Source organism: Lygodium microphyllum, chromosome 19, assembly GCF_053477565.2.
Source record: "Lygodium microphyllum isolate KBCC chromosome 19, Lygodium_microphyllum_v1.1.10, whole genome shotgun sequence".
Lineage (NCBI taxonomy): Eukaryota > Viridiplantae > Streptophyta > Polypodiopsida > Schizaeales > Lygodiaceae > Lygodium > Lygodium microphyllum.
This window is the reverse complement of record NC_141153.1, coordinates 22,018,840-22,024,833: the sequence shown is the minus strand read 5'-3', so window position 1 is coordinate 22,024,833 and position 5,994 is coordinate 22,018,840.

Below are 5,994 nucleotides of genomic sequence, written 5' to 3'. Positions count from 1 at the left end.
TGTATGGTTTAGAACCATCCTTGTCAACTGATGTTATGGCGCAAAATCCTACTTCACTTTTCAAGGCTATTGAGCTTGCAGAGCGCTATGGAAGAAAGTATAGGAAAGAGTCTTTATTTCAGCCAAGTTATGGATAGCCAAGGACTGTTTTAAAGCAAGGGCAAGTTGGTAACATTTATGGCAGCAATCATATGCCTAGTAGGAGCTTACGAGTACCAACTTATCCTCCATTTAATGCTTCTAGGCTTCAAAGCAATTTCAAGACAGCAAACAGTCCAAAGGTTGAATTTAAGGAGCGTGATAACAAGCCTAAGTCCACTTCAGCCATTACAAATTCCAAATCTATTCCCATGGATCTTTACAAGGAAAGAAAGGACAAGGGCTTATGCTTCAAATGTGGAGAAAAGTATACTCCTGACCATACTTCAAAGTGTGTATACAAGAATGTCAAGCCAAAGCTTCAGAGTATGCTAGTCTTTGAGGACTTTGAAGATGACATAAATGAAGCTAATGTAGTGACAGACAATGCTGAAAATGAAGATTTTGAGGATGATGGTGGACAGGAGTACTTTTATGATCCATCTGACTCTTTTCCTTTTGATCCAGGCGGAGATGTTCCATTTGATCCTGGTGGATTTTGTAATGAGTTGCCTGCTGCCACTAATTGTTCTATCTCTATGGATGCTTGGACGGGATCTAAGAGCCCTAATACACTTCGTATGAAGGGAAGCATATGTGGAAAGCCAGTGTTCATCCTGATAGATAGTGGCAGTACTCACAGTTTTGTCAATAAATCTATTATGTACAAGTTGAATTGTGTTCCCACCGACTTACAGTAGCCCATTCGAGTACAAGTGGCTAATGGTGAAGAGGAAACTAACACACAGATTTGCCCACAGGTTTCTTTGCAGATGGCTGAAAATTTTGAAGTCAAAGTAAACCTGATCACTTTGGAAATGGGGCCCATAGATATTGTACTTGGTTGTGATTGGTTGATGACCTTAGGCAGGATTACTATGGATTTCTCACAGTTATATATGGAGTTTTTCTCCAATGGACAGCTCATCCATTTACAGGGAATCCCTAGTAGATCTGATTTTCAGCTTATCACTATTCAACAACTCAAGAAAGAGTACAAGAAGCGCTCATAGATATTTGTATTGCATTTGAACAAAGAAACACAGGATCAGCCCAATAATTCAGCAAACCATCCAGCCTTGACAGATCTTCTTGAGGAGTATAGAGATTTATTTGAAGTACCTACTTCATTGTCTCCTAAGAGAGCGGTGGATCACCCCATTGATTTGGAACCCAACTCAAAGACAATCAATAAGCCACCTTACATACTATCAAAATGTGAACGAGAGGAAGTAGCCAAGCAAATCAAAGAGCTTCTTGAAATGGGATTCATTGAACCAAGTTCTTCATGTTATGCATCCCCAGCCCTGTTAGTCAAAAAGAAAGATGGATCTTTCAGAATGTGCATTGACTATAGGGATCTCAATAAGATAACAGTGAAGAACAGGTATCCTATACCCAGGATTGATGATTTGCTTGATGAGCTTAAGGGGGCTCGATTCTTCACGAAGATTGATTTGAGATCAGGGTATCATCAGATTCGCATGAGAGAGGGTGATGAAGTCAAGACTGCTTTTAGGACTGATCGTGGGCTCTACCATTTCTTGGTGATGCCATTCGGGCTTACAAACGCTCCAGCTACCTTTCAAAGCCTGATGAATAAGATTCTGCAACCTTTCCTCTTTCAGTTTGTCTTGTGTTCTTTGACGACATTTTGATCTATAGCAAGACTTTACAGGATCATTTGTCACACATGAGGAAGGTTTTTGATGTGTTGAGACATCATAGGCTTTTTGCTAAGGAGAAGAAGTGTTCTTTCATGCAGACTGAAGTGGAATACTTGGGACATATAGTCAGTGAAAAAGGAATACAGGTTGATCCCAAGAAGGTGCAATGCATAAAAGATTGGCCAACTCCTACTACTACTACCTCTCTTAGAGGATTTCTTGGTCTATCTTCATTCTATCGCAGATTTATAAAGCATTATGCGGCAATTGCAACCCCTTTAACTGACAGGTTGAAGAAAGAGGCTTTCTTTTGGGATGCTCTTGCAGATAGCGGCTTCAACCAGTTAAAGGAATTACTTACTTCTGCTCCTATCCTTGTATGCCAGGATTTCTCCAAAGAGTTCACTATACAATGTGATGCTAGTGGCCGTGGCATTGGGGCTGTTTTGCTTCCGGAGCATGGAGTAATTGCATTTGAAAGCCGTAAGCTTACAGATAAGGAGATGGCCATGAATGTTTATCACCAGGAAATGTTGGCTATCCTGCATGCAATCAAGAAATGGCAGCTGATTCAGAGTACATAGTGATCATCGGGTACTCAAGTATTTCCTTACTCAGTCAAATCTCACTCCAAAGCAACGACGATGGGTAGCTACATTACAAAATTATGACTTTGACATCACTCATACTAGGGGCAAAGATAACATAGTGGCTGATTCTCTTTCTCATATATGGGCCTGCAAAGTGTTAGCCATGACAGAACTACATAGTGATTGGATTGAAGAGCTACAAGAGGCATATCTCTTAGATGAGGAATTCAGCCAAATCTTTCAGAAATTACAGCAAGGTCTTATGGAAGAAAACTCACATTACCAACTTAAAAATGGTCTTATTTGGTGGAAGGGCAAGATTGTTATTCCCTCTACTTCTTCTTTCAAGCGAAAAATTATGGAGGAGTTACATTCTTCACCTTTAGCTGGACATTTGGGAGTTTTCAAGACTTATGACAGGATCAATAAGAGCTTTTATTGGAAAGGACTGTGGAAGGATGTCAAGGACTTCGTTATGAAGTATATGCCTTGTCAGCAAAATAAGGATAGCACCCATAAGCCAGGAGGTTTGTTGTAGCCATTGCCTATTCCTATGGGTAAATGGACTCATATTACTATGGACTTTATCACTGGCTTACCTGCTACCAAGAAGGGGTGGAATAGTATTTATGTGGTGGCTGATAGACTCACTAAAGTAGCTCATTTTATCCCAACAAAAATTCAGTTTACTGCTTCTCAAGTGGCCAACCAGTTTATAGAGCATATTTTCAGATTACATGGATTACCGCAGGTGATTGTCCATGATAGGGACTCAAAGTTTATGAGTAACTTCTGGCAAGCGGTATTTACATCTATGGGTACTAAGTTGGCTCCATCTACGGCTTATCATCCCCAAACTGATGGACAGACAGAGAGAGTTAATAAATGGTTGGAGACTTATCTTCGCCATTTTTGCTATGATGTCCAAACCTCATGGGATTCTTGGTTACACTTGGCTTAGTTTGCTTATAACAATTCCACTCATGCGAGCATAGGAGTTTCACCCTTTGAGGCTTTGTATGGTTACAAGGTGCCCTTACCCACATTCATTTTTAATGAAAAGATCAACCCTCATGGGAAGGAAGAGTTGGAAAGAATGCAGACCCTTCTTCAGCAATACAAGGTGAATCTAAGGAAGGCTCAAGATCAGATGAAGATGTATGCTGATGAGAAGAGGAGGCCTTTAGAGTTTCAGGAAGGAGAGCTGGTTTTGTTGAAGGTGCCCAAATCCAAGTACTCTACATTGAAAGATGGATCCAGTAATAAGCTTGCCCACAGATTTTATGGCCCTTACAGGATCCTTAAGCGGATTGGAGATTTGGCATACAGACTAGAGCTTCCCTCTTCTACAAAGATTCATAGCGTCTTCCATGTTAGTCAACTCAAGCCATATAGTTGATGAGCTGCCACCTATTGATGAAGATGGTCTTGTTCAGTACATCCCAAAGGCTGTTATAGGTCAGCGTGAAAAGAAGCTTCGATCATGTTCTATTGTGGAATATTTGATTAAATGGAGAGGTTTACCCTCTGAAGAGGCTTCTTGGAGACCTGATTCAATATTGGATGAGTATCCATACTTGAGGGATACATTGGTGGCTGAAGCCTATTGCTTATGGAGCTAGTATTGATGCAGACTGGTTCAGGACAGCACGTTGTTTTAGAACAGTTTTTATCGTACCTCATTTTCAGAATTAAGCTATCTACATGAGCTTAAAGTACTCTTCAAGAGCTTCGTTTTGATATGTGGTACATCTTATTTGGACACTTCTATCAAAAGTTATGGCAGATTTGGTCCAGCAGGGACTGTTTATTCAGCAAGCTGTCTACTTTCTTCTGGAACTATTTGTTGAAGATTCTATGGCTCCATTTGCTTCTGAAGTACTTCAAGTCATGTATATAGTTGGGTCCTCTTTCCGTTTTTCAAATTCAGCCCTTGTAATGATAATTCTTCATTCATTTCCCATTTGTAAAGCTGTAAAACAGAGTAGTACTCTGTTCTATCCATCTCTTCTTTAGCTCTTTCTAGGTTTGTTTTTTAGGACAAAAACTTTTGGGAAGGGATGGATTGTAAGAAGTTGGGAATAGTTAGAATGTTAATAATATGCCATGTCACACAGACATTGGTATATAAGGAGAGAAGTTGTAATTTTTCATATCTTTTTGACATATCAATACAATTACAATCTTTCTCTCCCTTCTTGTTCACAGCTTCTATGGCTTCCTCATCTTTCCTGTCTTTCTCTCTCCAAATCTAGTATTTCTCTCTCCTCGTCACTCTTATTCTCTCTCTCCCTGTAGTCTTTCTCTCTCCTCTTTCTCTCTCCCTAGTTCTCTCTCTGACATCAACATTTGAAGGACTTACAACCAATTCTACTCCTATCCAAGGGAAGTTGAATCTTAGAATTGGGGATTACCGTGACCAAGAATCTTTCCCACTTGCACCCATTGGTAACTGTGATGTTATCTTAGGCATACCTTGGCATTACAAGATTAGACCTCTTCCCGATTTTGTTAAGAAGACCCTTGCATTTCAATTCAAGGGTCAGAACATAGTATGCATTGCTAATGCTAGAGATTGGCATGTGCCAATGGTTAGTCATGTTAGAATTTCTAAAGAAATGAAAAAAGTTATTTCTTCATACATGATTTTTGTGAGAGAGTCAAAACAAGCTAATGACTCAAGGGCACTTGATGCCTCTAATGAATACACAATACCAATTAACGCTTCTAAGTCTTAGACTTTAAAAGAACCCCTCTCTTTAATTGATCAAGTTAAACATGATTTTGTTAAACAATATGAAGATTATTTTAGTGATTCACTCACATGAGAGTTACCTCCTAAGCGCCCAAAAGATCACACAATTGATCTTATCCCAGGCAGTTCACCAATCGCCTTAACGAGTAATGCAAGTCAGCAAGTAAACGAACTATTGGAAAAAGGGTTAGTTCAACCTAGCTCTTCTCCATATTGCTCTCTAGTCTTACTTGTTCAAAAGAAAGATGGTTCTTTGCGTATGTGCATAGACTACAGATCTTTGAACAAGATCACAATCAAGAATCATTTTCCTATCCAAATGATAGATGATATCTTGGCAAAGGGCTAGTATCTTTACTCACACTGATCTCAAGAGCAGCTATCACCAAATATAGATAGCACCTGAAGATGTTCATAAGACACCTTTTCGTACAACATTTGGACTATACGAGTTTTTAGTCATGCCATTTGGTTTGACTAATGCACCCGCCACATTCAATTGAATGATGGAGAGAATTTTCAAACCTCACTCAAAGTTCACAAGTGTCTTCTTTGATGACATTCTAATATTTTCACGGTCTGAAGAAGAGCATAGAAAACATCTATCTACTATTTTTCAAGAGCTTTGCAAGCATAGACTACAGGTCAATGCTAAGAAGAGTGAATTCTTCCTTTCGGAAATTCATTACTTGGGCCATATTGTTTCTCACAATTTGGTGAGAATGGATCCTGAGAAGATTCGAGCCATTGTTGAATAGCCTACACCTACTTCTGTACATGAAGTTAGAAGTTTCTTGGGCCTATGTTCATACTACAGGAGGTTCATACAAGGTTTTTCATATGT